This window comes from Nipponia nippon, unplaced genomic scaffold (assembly GCF_047370975.1).
Source record: "Nipponia nippon isolate SJK-2023a ecotype South Korea unplaced genomic scaffold, ASM4737097v1 scaffold_19, whole genome shotgun sequence".
NCBI classification, from domain to species: domain Eukaryota; kingdom Metazoa; phylum Chordata; class Aves; order Pelecaniformes; family Threskiornithidae; genus Nipponia; species Nipponia nippon.
In genome coordinates this window covers 6,806,755-6,819,475 of record NW_028262335.1, presented here as the reverse complement: position 1 = coordinate 6,819,475, position 12,721 = coordinate 6,806,755, and the positions used below count along the sequence as shown (strand labels likewise).

General features: G+C 48.9%; 1 protein-coding gene across 2 annotated transcripts in view; it reads right to left on the bottom strand.

The window, feature by feature from the left end:
• VWA1 (von Willebrand factor A domain containing 1) overlaps nt 1-12,427 on the bottom strand; it is a 34,768-nt gene extending 22,341 nt beyond the window's left edge. The window contains exon 1 of one of the 2 annotated variants that reach the window (XM_087755523.1): nt 12,305-12,427. The gene's annotated coding sequence lies outside the window, so the exon portion shown is untranslated. The remainder of the gene's footprint in view (nt 1-12,304) is intronic. The other variant, XM_087755525.1, reaches the window with a different exon arrangement.
• Nucleotides 12,428-12,721: the final 294 nt, after the last annotated feature.

Sequence of the window (12,721 nt, the reverse complement as noted above, 5' to 3'; positions counted from 1 at the left end):
GAAGCTGTCAGTCTGTGGTCTCATTTGGCAAGCAAGCTTCCAGGGCAAAACTACACAGCAAAGCAAATCACACCATGGTCTGATTCACTGATCTGAGCAAATTCATCGGTTCTCGTTGCACAGATTCATATTCAATTCAGTTGCTGGTGTATTGACCATGATGGCAGCCAAGAAAGCAAAAGGCTTTCCAAACCACCGCTGAGTGAAGTACTTGTTCAGTCGCATCCTTGTTCTCTGCTGGTGAGCATGTCCTGCTTGCTATTCTGACACTGGTTGTATTCCAGACCTGGGACCTGGAAGGGATGGGCTGCAGGAAGCAAGCGTTGCCCCATTGCAAACCATCTGCTTCTCATCAACTAACCTAGACATCTGTCTGCTCCTGTCCTGTCGTCCTTCTGCCCCACTGCCCAGTGACCTGTTCAGAGAAAATGACGGCAAAGACTAGAAATGCTGTGCGTCTGGTTCCCAGGGCTCACGGATGCACGGTCAGAGCCCCTTGACAAGGGCTGGCGGGTATATGGAGATCATTTCCTTCCATTACTCACTTCCCAAGGAACTCTTCCGACGGAAGGGCTGCTCATCTTAGAATAATTCCCTTTTTTGTCAGTTTATCAATGTTCAGTCTCACACCCTGCAGCCCGGAGAGATTTCAGCCTTTATGTCCCTGCATGTCCTGCTGAGATAGGTGGAAGCAGGAAAAAACAGCCTGGAAAATAATTAGATCTTACACAATTTTGTTTTATTTTTAAACTTTACTGTAATCGACAGATCCTGTTTCCAGTAAGACCAGTGCATGCGTGTGCTGATTCTTTCCTAGTTGCATCCTGCACTCTGGAGCCAGCAGAATCGCTCCAGATTTGCTCCTGTTTAAACGTGATCAGAATCGGGCTGCAGATCTCGGCTTAGGCTCGGCTCCCTGTCACTGCTAAGCTCATGTTCCCCACTTGTAATTGACTGCAATTCACTCAGGATGATCATCTTCTTACCGTCATCTTACTATGCCAAGTCGCAGAACAGCTCAGGAACAATTAACAATTGTAAAAAGGAAAACAAACAAAAAAACCCAAATGGAAACCACCACCAAGCAATCTACCGTATTTCGGTTGTGCTATTAGTGAGTCTCAGACACGTGCACACACAGCTTGTCCAGCACAAACCTGCAGGACTACGCCCAGGGCTCTGCGCACGGGAGGCCTTGGTGCTGCGCTGCAGCTGCCGTGACATTCTGGGGATGTAAACAATAAGCAGTTTCTAAAGAGATGCAATATCCTTTCTGAGACAAATCACCACAGCTGGAACAAACAGGCTTTTGGGAACACAGCCTTATTACAGCTCACATAAAAGTTTTTGTTTGTAGGGGCTATCTATATATGGCAATTTGGAAATTCCCCATTTGGAAAGGAAGCAAAGCGGCTCTGCGGCACTGGAAGAACGATGCGGGTAAAAGCTCCCCCTTGAACTCCAGGGAAGGCTTGTGCAGCCCAGCACAGGTGGGCACTACCCAAGGTGCCAGTAATCCAACCTGACTGCGTGCACCGGGGGCTTGGGCTGGGAGGCAAGGCCCCTGCCAGCTCACGCTGAGACATCGGCTCCATCCCCACGCAGAGGATGCGGGTAGCAACTGAATCGCCAACAACGTTCGCAGCCAGCTCCAGGTTTTCCTCCAAAGACTGACCACGCATGGCTCACCTGACTGCCCCGCTATGTCACACTTAATTTTTAAACAGCTACAGGCTGCATGGCTGGAGGGCACGAACTTGAACTCCACTGACTCCAGAAATGCCATTCTGACTTACAGCAGGGAGGATCAGGCCCTGTGTTGCCAGTTCTCAGTTAACAGTGTGTCACGCAGTCTCCAGCCTCAAGTCAGCTCTTATTTTTGTTTGACTTGGAAGTCAAACTACAAAAATAGACATGTTTACTCCCTGCATTCACCAGCTTTATTTTTCTCAAAAGTTGCCCAGTGACTAGGAATGACTCCACAGTGAGGTCAGGTCTAGCTTATAAGATGATCTCTTTCATCCCAAAGCATCCTAAAAAGACACCCAGCACAAAAATACAGCCACTTCTGGGGTGAAGGGCAGTAGCTTTTCAACTACTTGCAGATACACTGAAGCTTAGGATACGTGAAAACGTTTGCAGGACAGATCTACTCTGGAAGAATGCAACCACCCAGATTAGAGTAGTGTCAGTATGCTGGGAAAGGCTGCTTCCCATCCTGATATTGAAGAACTGGCTGCAGAGTTATCAGGATCCTCTTAAAAATACTCTGGTAGCATCCAGCAATAAGAAAGTACTTCTTGAGAAACAGTGCCACGGGTGGGCTCTCTTGCTATTTCCCCTCCAGCATGGTGTCATGCCAGGACACAGCGTCCTAGATTTCTCTCTCATATACAGCAGCCTATTTCAAAATGAAGGAATTTATGGAAGTAACACACAGGTAGACACAAGCATGCGAGATGTCTAATGCACAGAGAGGGATGAGGTTCCCTAAGCAATTTCCTGCTCATGCTAGGGGCTTCTGTTCCCTCTGGCTCCCAGGCAGCATACCATTTGCTCCACAGGTTTTATGAAATCTGGACAACGTGTGCTTGGGTGAGCTCTGAAGGAGTCAACTTGTCGCAAAGCGTCAGCTCTTGGACACCAAAGTGAATTACAGCCCCCAGGATCCTTCTGAGCTGGGCTGGGCTGGACCAACAGCCTCAGTTCCTCTCCAGCTCCGCATCCTGGGCATCTCCTGGTCTCTCCGCAGAAGTCTGCCTCGAGGAATTGCAGACTGTATCAGCACTAGACAAGGGGCAGTGGAAGCGGGACACCTGCCCAGAAAGGAAGGGAGCCTCGTCCTTCTGACAGGCCACAAGGCAGCCTTCAGCTCCTTTGAACTCCAGCTTCCCAAAGCAGTTCCTAGAGCAAACCAGCCTCAGCACACAGAGCCTCCATACTTGCCATCTCCCGTGATTTCAAACCTGCATTGAATCTGCGGGTAATTTTATTGCTGAGAAATAATGTCAGAGCAAAAGGAAATAGTAATTAATGCCGTTGCCAATTTATCCTGAGAATTAGCATCAGTTATATAAACTAAGCGGGGAGGGAGCAGTTAGCTGAGCAGGATGCCAGAGCCAGAGTTAGAATCCTGGGGACAGAGCCGAGGTAAATAGCGTCTGCTCGCTGCAGCTTCTTAGTGCCAGGTTGCACCAGCTGTGCACTTGGCATCTCTCTTGGGGCTGAATCCAATTGCTCTGGTCCCTTTCTAGTTTTCTTGTGCACATTTTCATCTGTGGTTTGGTTCTGCTAATATTCTGGACAACTGTAGCAGCCCACCAGTTCTTTGCAATGGCATTTAGAAAGAGCATCACGGAGCGACTGAAAAGGCTCACATTTGTTTGAGTCATACCACAGCATTTTGGGAGTGGAGGAGCATTTATAAGTGAAATGCCTTTTCATTTATAAAGGGCCACTTTTTCCACTTTTCAGTGAGATGTTGTGGCTGTCAGTGCTGGAACATATGAGCAAGCTGCCGAAGAACATTTTGATGAAAAGAGTATCTTGACTGCAAGCAAGTTTTATAGCTAGGTGTGGGGTGTGTGTGACCCCAGCCAGCAGCTAAGCATCCACCAGCAGCAAGAAACACATGGGTCGAAGCAAGGACAGTTTAATAAGTGAAGCAAAGCCAGATGCGCAAGCAAAGCAAAATAAGGAGCTTATTTACTACTTCCCATCAGCAAACAGATGGTTAGCCACTGCCTGGAAAGTAGGGCCTCAACACATGTAAAAGCTACTTGGAAAGACAAATGCTATAACCCCAGAAGCCTCCACTTCCCCATTTTTCCTGAGCTTTTATTGCTCAGTACATCATACGTTCAGGCATATCCCTGTTGTCAATTCAGGCCAGCTGTCCCAGCTGCATCCCTCCCAACTTCTTCAACGCTCCCAGCTTATTCAGTGGAGGGGGTAGTGGGCATAGAAGGAGAAAGCCTCAACACTGTGCAAGCACGGCTCAGCAATAGCCAAAACATTGGTGCATTATCAGTGCTGTTTAAGTGACAAATCCAAAACACAGCACCCTACAGGCTGCTGAGATAAACTTTAACTCCATTCCAGCCAGACCCAGTAGACTTGGGCAAATCATGAGACTGCCAAGTGCAACACGGAGCCTACAGAGGATGCTGAAGCAATGGAAGGCAACACCTCTGCACCCTTTTCCTCACAGGATTCAGGAGCTGAGGTTGGATTCCAAGGTTTCAGGCAAGTAGGGAAGGACTTCAGATCCTATAACAGAGTAGTGCAGCAAGACGACTGTCTTCAGGGCAAGCCCAGTGTCCAGAGGGACTGGGAAAGTGCAGGACTTGACCCTCCTCTGTCCGTCCAGTCACCTGTCCAGGACCAGAATGCTCCAAGTGCTCTAGCTGCCTCAAAAATGGGCTTATGACAGCATTGGCAAGGCAGTTCCAGAAGGCAGGTCGTAAATGCTGCATGTATAGCGAGCACTGTTCCTTTAACACTGTTTTTGTCACGAATGAGTGGTTAGGTTGCTTAAAGAATCACCGTCAAAGATATTTGCAAAAGTGATTTTAATAGACATTTATAGAAGTGTGATTTAGCAAAGTTTGGGCAACACAAAATTGGGAAGAGCCGTTGACACTCTCAAGGGCACAGAGGCCCTGCAGAGAGATCTGGACAAATTAGAGAGCTGGGCAGTCACCAACTGTATGAAGTTTAACAAGGGCAAGTGCTGGATTTTATACCTGGGACATGGCAACACTGGATGCACATACAGATTGGGGAACGAAAGGCTGGAGAGCAGCCCTGCGGAGAAGGATCTGGGGATTCTGGTCGATGGCAAGTTGACCATGAGCCAACAGTGTGCCCTGGCAGCCAAGAGGGCCAACCGTGTCCTGGGGTGCATCAAGCACTGTATTGCTAGCCAGTCGAGGGAGATGATTGTCCCGCTCCACTCTGCACTGGCGTGGCCTCGAGTACGGTGTGCAGTAAAAAGGATGTGAAGCTACTAGAGAGCGTCCAGAGGAGAGCCACCAAGATGGTGAAGGGTTTAGAGGGGAAGCTGTATGAGGAGCGGCTGAAGCCACTTGGTCTGTTCAGCCTGGAGAAGAGGAGTCTGAGGGGAGGCCTCATCGTGGTCTACAGCTTCCTCACAAGGGGAAGAGGAGGGGCAGGCGCTGATCTCTTCTCCCCGACAACCAGTGGAAGGACCCGAGGGAAGGGCAGGAAGCTATGCCAGGGAGGGTTAGGTTGGATATTACGAAAAGGTTCTTCACCCAGAGGGCGGTGGAGCACTGGAACAGGCTCCCCCGGGAGGGAGTCACGGCGCCAAGCCTGACAACGTTCAAGAAGCATTTGGACAACACCCTCAGACACATGGTGCAAGTTTTGGGGTTGTCCTGTGCAGGGACAGGAGTTGGACTCTATGATCCTTGTGGGCACCTTCCAACTCAGGCCATGCTATGATTCTATGAAAATTTAGCTGCGTCCAATGTAATCCATACATCAGGGCAAGAGATCACATAATTATATTGTAGGGCATACGGAAGCCATATTTTAATGATATAATGCTCTGTTGTCTTCTGGACAACTGGCCCAGAACTAACAGCAGCTGCTGCTTCCTTCACATTTGTAAAGGCATTTACAGTCCTTTAAGCAAAAACTGCAGTAATGGACTGGTATGGGGCTTTGCACTGTTATTTTTGAGCCAGCCATAAAGCCAGGCTTGACTGTTGTTGAGAGCTAATACATACAGTTTCATTATGGGCTGAAAGGGATGATATTAGGAAAAAGAGCCCTCTGTATGCAGCAGCGCTTTGAGTCAGGCATGTTGATGACATAGCTGTGCAGCAGCCCGACTTTCTGAACTGCAGCTGGGCCAGTTTTGTTCACAAGCCCACAAAATTGCACAAAGTTCAACCAGCTTCTTGCTTTCACCTTGCCTCTGGGTTCTAATGTGTTTTAAATTTGTAGGGACAAATGAGATCATTTGCAGAGTTCCAGGAGCAGGTCAAAGAGCAACCTGATACAGAGGGGAGAAAAGCAGGAGGGCTGGATGCCAGCAGTGCAAAGCAGAGCTGAAGCACTCGGGTCCGACGGCTCTGCCACAGTCCAGACTCACTTACCCATCTGAATTCAGGGTACCTCGGGCCCAGAGGTTTCATTTGCTCCTTGCTCCTGCCTGGAACTGTTGTAATTCCCTTCACCTATCATAACTGCTCACAGCGAGGGTAGGCACAGATACGTAGTGGTGAAGGGGTAAACCAGGAGAAACAGCAAAAGACAAAGTAAGTGGCTCGTTGCTCATTCAGGGGCTTCTGGATTTCTCCTTTTGTCAGGTAGGTCAGAAATAGCTGACATCTCTGGCCCTGTCTCTCCCAGTTACTGCAGAGGCTCCTCGTTTGCACGCAGCCGGCTGAGTTAACAACCGTTGGGTTGTCATAACGCATCCTCCACCCCACTGCCAGAGATGCTAGTGGCTGTCCACATGCATCAACTTCCCTGCCAAGCAAGAGCTGAAAGAGAGCTCTTTGCTTCACTGCTGCAGCCCTGTGCTTTCAGCTCAGCCCAGGACCAGGAAGAAGAGCCGGATAGGAAACGCTAACCCTCCAAATAAATAGGCAAGGCCCAGGCTCAGCCATCCTTGCGTGTACAAAAGCCACAGATTCCCCCCAAATACGCACCGTCTGTGCGGTGATCACAACCCCAACATTAATGCTAGGGGAGGAGGACACAGATGTGCAAAACCAATTGACTTCTGGAGCCTGAGCCTTTACAAGAACTGTGTTCTCAATCCCTCCTTTGCAATGACAAGGTTGCCGTAATTAAGTGGGTAGAAGTTACACGTAAAGGGCTAACTCCACAGTGCCAAGAACTGCAAAGGAGTGAGGGTACGAACCTGGGTGGGCCCACGATAGTCCCTAGCAGAGACCCACCGGGTCCTTAGCACCAGAATCTCTTTCCAAGGACTGGAAAACTTGCGTTACAAGCTTCAGAGCTGCCCGGTCGCACAGAGGACTTATGGGAAGAGTGGCTGATTCAGACCGCAGAGATTCCTATATCCTTGCTGAACCAGCTCCTCCATGCAGCTCATACTGCTTCCTTGGACTTACCTGGGCACATGAGCTTAATGGCTCTGAAGAGGAGGGGAACCTTTTATGTTTATCCCCGAGAAACCATGGACATTTACAAACAAAAAGGGGAAAACTCCTGGGGGAGAAGTTATTGTATTCCCTCATGAGCTGCAGAATCTGGCAGGAAAGCGCAATGTCAGCCTAATATCAGGGTGCAGAGCAACAGCCATGAGAGGGCTTAACCAGAACATCCCACTGCAGGCCCTGCTCCAAAGCACTCTAACACCTGGCGTCAGCATGGAGGAAAACACTGAAGGGTTTCCCCTGAAAGTGCCTTTCATTCCAGATGCGACATTTAATTCCTGGAGAATATAGCACCCTTCATATTCACGTGAAGTCTGTTCTTTTCCCAAAGCCAGGCTGCACTGCAGCCCTTTGGTCCAATCCAAACCAGCATCCTCGCCAATGGGACACACTGGGCAGAGAACTGACTGAAGTGCAAACAACACTTGCAGCTGGTTGTACAGGACTTTCCAGCATACTGGGTCAGACGCTGCTGTGCATGTGGCATCAGAACCTGGGAGCCTCTAGCAGAGATTCTCTAAGATTTCAGATTCCTGCCTCATTTCCTTCACAAGTCAGGATTTTACTGCATTTTCCCCAGCCGGACCCAGACTGTAGTCTCACTTTGCTTTCCAGGAACGAGAGTAGCTCTGAAAATCAGACCCACTTCTAAGCAGCACAAATGAGGTCTGGATGCAGTGGTCAATTTTTAACCAAAGGCTATTCTTTGGAGTGCATCATTTTTCTTATTGCTGGACTTTGAGCCCCTATTTCTATCCTGTTAGGAAAGCCCAGACAACTGGGAAAAGCCAAATTTAGGAGAACCTCCTTAAAATCAGGTTTCCTGAGGAATTTCCAGCTATGCAATAAGCTGCTATTTCCCGTTGAACAGCAAGCCCTCAGCCTCACTCAATAACTGTACTCCCTTAACATGTCAGCCTGGGAGAGAGCAGACAATTTGGAGGAATCTGCAGGCACACGCACACAGGAGAGCAAGACGTGGCAGAGAAAGCGTTCTGTACACACGCAAAGGAGACTCATGCATTTGGACAGTCTTCCTGGGCTTGTTTGTCTGCAGGGTGCCTAAGGGAGGAGCCAGTAAAGAAACAACCAAGCCAAAGGATATCAGCTTCTCTCCCCCAGGGAGGCTGGGTTGTCATCTATTTTGCTTATTTCAGCTTCTGTACCCAATTTCTTTGAATCGCACCGGTAATTGTTAAGACAGTTTTACAGCCTAATACCCCATGCAGCTCTACAGGCTCCGACAGACCGCTGTGTGTTTTTTGAAGGTCTGAGTTAACTCTGTCATGACTTACAGCAGCTTACTTGGACAGCAGCACTGTTCCATCCATCGCTGGCTCACGTTTCCATGGCAAGTAGCAGCTGCATAAGGAGAGGCCGTCAGGGCAGCAGTCCCCTCTCACCAGCTCATGCCCTGGTGCTGTAACCCATTCATGGTAGGGAATAGAGGAAAACAGCAGCAGAGGATAGTTTCTGTTCCTATCAGCAAAGTGGCTGCATTTCAGGTGTGCTCTATTTTTAGAGGCTTGTCTAACTCTTGCCAGGCTCTGCTGAGCTCTTAGCTCAGCGGGTGGGGGGAAGCAGGCAAGGACACTGATGAATGGGCCTCTGAGCACCCATCAGAGCTGCATCCAGCCACAACAGGAAAGGGAAGCAGTTCGTGGCTTCTAAGTTCCTATCGAGAGAGACCGCCTGGCCCCCACTTCAAGCGCAGCTGCACGAGTGCTGGCCAAGCTCTGCTCTCTGCTCACAGCCTGGAATTCAGAAGAGAATGAAGCTGATTTTCCATCAGCCTCAATACCCAGGTGACAGAGCCTCTCCACTCCCAGCTCTGCAGGCCTCCTTCTCTGATGGGGGCAAGGGAGCAGAGGTACCGGTCTTATTTTCACCCTCACACCAGCAGCCTTTGAGACTAGAGAAGCTTAGTTTCAGAACAAGCTTAGTCTGAAAACTGGTATGCTGGGACAGAACAGGTTCAGCACTTGTGTGGCTGCAGCAGAGGAGCTCAACTGGAGCAGTCTGGGCCAGGGGTTTCCAGAGTTGCACTGTAGAGGTCATTTCTCTGGTCCAGGCTGCCAGAAAGGAACTGTCTTCAGTTTCAGGGTTTAGAACTAGACTGACTCTAAGATAGGCTTTGCTGAGGGCTCACGTTTCATCTGAAGCTTTTCACCCCCTCTCAGTAATAAGGCAAAAACATCTGAGCAGGAACAAGGCTTCAAGTACAAAAAACAATCACTCTTTTTGTCTGAATCCAGCAAGGCAGCTGGGGAGCGAGTGGGAGGAAAGGGAATGACTCCCTGTGCTGTCAGCAGGGCTCCTCCAGCCCAGCTGACCTTGGCTAGCTCACGCTGTGCTCCCGTAACGCTTGGGAACTTGTCCCCCCGTGCTGGGTAGTGTCAGAGTGGGGATTTTCTCTCCAGCCTCCGCACCAGCCCCTGAAAGCCCTTGGTTTATGACCGTTCACCTCCCATATGCCCTGCCTCTCCTTTTCACAGGGCATAGCATAGGATGAGCTCCGAGTCGGATCCGAGTTTCTCCTCCAAGGCACTGATTCTTCATTTTCCACATGTTCACAAGGCATCTACATCTCTAGAACTTGCTGGATCCAGGCTTTGGTGCATACAAGCCACAGATAGGATGAGACAATCAACATGCTGCCCCACATAGCAAATGCTGGAGACAAGTACTGCCTTCTGTCACGTTAAAGCCAACACCACACGCAGGCTGACATCAGCAGAGTCAAGCATAAAACCACACCACAGACTACCACCTTCCCCTACCCCATCAGCATCTCCCACAGTCTTTCCATGTGGGAATCTAGCTTTTCTGGCACGAAAGAGCAGAGCCAGGCAGGCTTCTGGAGCCAAGGAAGACACTTGCAAGCTCAGCAAGGAAAGCATGCAGAGCAGTACGCAGTCCGTCCCTGGCAAGAGTCTCACGTGTCCCTTTTTGCCATCACAGACTTGGCTTGAGGTCAGTCATTTTATAAATTAAAAGGGTGGCGGAGGGCTGCTGGGATTTCCAAGCAGAGTCAGGGACCAATTCCGCCACGGGCCACTTGATGTAGGCAGGAGCCTAACTGCACCTGATGCTATGTGGCAGTCAATGTGTGGGTGGCATAGAGGGGACACAGGCCTGTATTATTCAACTTGACTCATTACTGGAAAGAGCCATACTGAGATCTGAGAGGGCAGGACAAACTTGCCGAAATCTAAAAATGAGAGGGGAGGCGGGGAAAAAAGACCTCCTACCATCAGCAAGTTGCTGTTTACAGTTGAAAGAAGGCAGGTGGGACGCGGGGTCCTAGATTAGAAATCCTGCTGCATAAACAAGCCAGAAGGAAGCAGAGGGTTCTGCTGGGAACTGCTAAGCCTGACAGCTCTCCTTTCCCTATTGCAAGTCCTGCCAGCCTTATACTCCTCCCACGTCAGACTAGGGAAATAGTTGCAATTCCAGTAGTCCGTAAAGAAAGAGGTGACTTGACGCACGCAAAGCAATCAAAACAATTCCCATCTATTTTGGGGATAAGAGACTTTTGTTCTAGAGCTGGGTGCTGTAATGCCTGACCCAATGATGAGAGAACAATAAGAGCAAAAATATTCCCCTGCAAATAAGTGGTACTATTAGACAGAAATATCCTCTCTGCTCTCCACCCTTCCATGGAAGCACAGGCTCCCTCTGCAGAGATGGATTTGTTTCTTCAGTCAAGAAAGAAGAGACAGGCGATGTGAATGCAGAGTCCCATCCAGCCATCCACCAACAGAAACTTCATACGCTTTCTCTCTCTGCAAATATTTAACCAAAGCTTCTCTTGTTTAGCAGGCAAGCAGGCTCTATCTTCAGAGTTTCAGATCTCACAACCAGGCCTGGTCCCTGCTCTTTGGCTTCGCACAGCAAAGTTGGTCAGCACAGAGGGCTGTACCATGGGCTTTTCAGGAAAGCTCTCCATAAGCCACCAGTCCTGTACATCGGTCTATGCATGCGTATTTAAGGGCAGAGGATAATTGTTGTTGTTCACCAGTTTATGACTCCGGGAAGCTTGTAAACACTTGGGCATACATCACATAAGCACGTGGAGATCAAGTGGGTTGGAAGAACCAGAACTGGGATTGCAATCCATGGCAGTGGAGTATTTTGCCAAGCTCGCTGCTCATTGCAGTTAGCAACGCCAGTAATTTATTTATATTTCCAGGGCTTCCTAGTTTAGTTTTTCATATTGGTAGGATTATCCCACCCTAGTCACGCCCCTTATATCTATAATTAGATCTTGCATACAGTCAGTTTTAACAGCAAATGACCTAAAGCTCTGCCACTAGATAACACTATCTCCCATGCCTTGAAACTGGGACATGGAGAACTAGAAAAATGCTGCAGGTATTTCTCACTAGATTAGTCAGTAAATATATGATCAGAGCCACCCCAAATTACCCTGAAATAAGTGTACTTGTCTTTGCAATCTCCCTGGGTGAGCAGTGACTCACTCCTTTAGCCTTTTCAAATAAATACACCTTGCCTTCTACCCCATCATCTACTCAAGTTACCTGAGGACTGCCACTGTCAGCCTTCTTTACAAGGTAGTTCTTACCCACCTCTGTTTCAACAGATGCATGAAGTAGCATCAGGTAGCATTAAGTAACAGATTTATGACATCTGGATCTGTGACCACACTCCTCACTTCTCTACAGGAGAGGAAAGAGGAATCAATCAAATAAGAAGCATTACTCAGGTTGGAAAGGAATTGAAGTCCATTGTGGGGTTTCAAAACAGATTAGCTTTCTGGAAATCTGCCACTGCAGCAAATTCCTAGAGAATGATCCTAGAAACCCCCCAAAAAGGTGACGGGTCACTGGGAATGCAGCTAAACATTCAGAGAAATAGCATATGAGAAACAGCTAAACACACTCTAACACAGACCCACAGCTCTATACATGCTTATACTCAAACCCTGGTCTTTACTTAAAATGTGAAAATTTGCAGTTCCAGCTCTTCCTCCCCTTCCCAGCTGCAGTACTGAACCAAGTCAGAAATGAAGTAATACTTACCACTGCCACAGCCATTTTCACTCCTAGTTCTCAAAAGATGAGGCTAACCAAAGCTGCATATATATAGATGGGCTACAGGGCAGAAAAAAGGGAGGAAGTAATTACCCTTAGGCACGTTCAGCTGGGAGTCTCAAGTGGTGCTAGTGCTTCAAGGGAAGTGGCAGGGAAGCTTTGTTCAAATCGGGCTGCTCTAAGCGCAGGGCCTGCCCTAATCCCTCGCCCCGCTTGCATGTCTCCCATGCAGAGGAAGCCTGGCAGATCCTGTTTAGCAGAGCTCTCCCACACATGGGGCTTCGGCTGCCTCTGCATCGCTTCCTGGCACCTGCCAAGGACATTGCTGTCCTGATACTGTCCCCGTGAAAGGCACTCAGAAGTCAGTTCAGGCTTCGCTTTTCATGTGCTCTGTCTCCTTCCTCATCTCCGTGACCGACAAGTTCTTGAGAGGCCATTGCAAACTTGTCAGGAACGGAGACATGCATCAAGCATGATGGAGAGGTGTCACAGAGGGGTAAACAAGAAAAA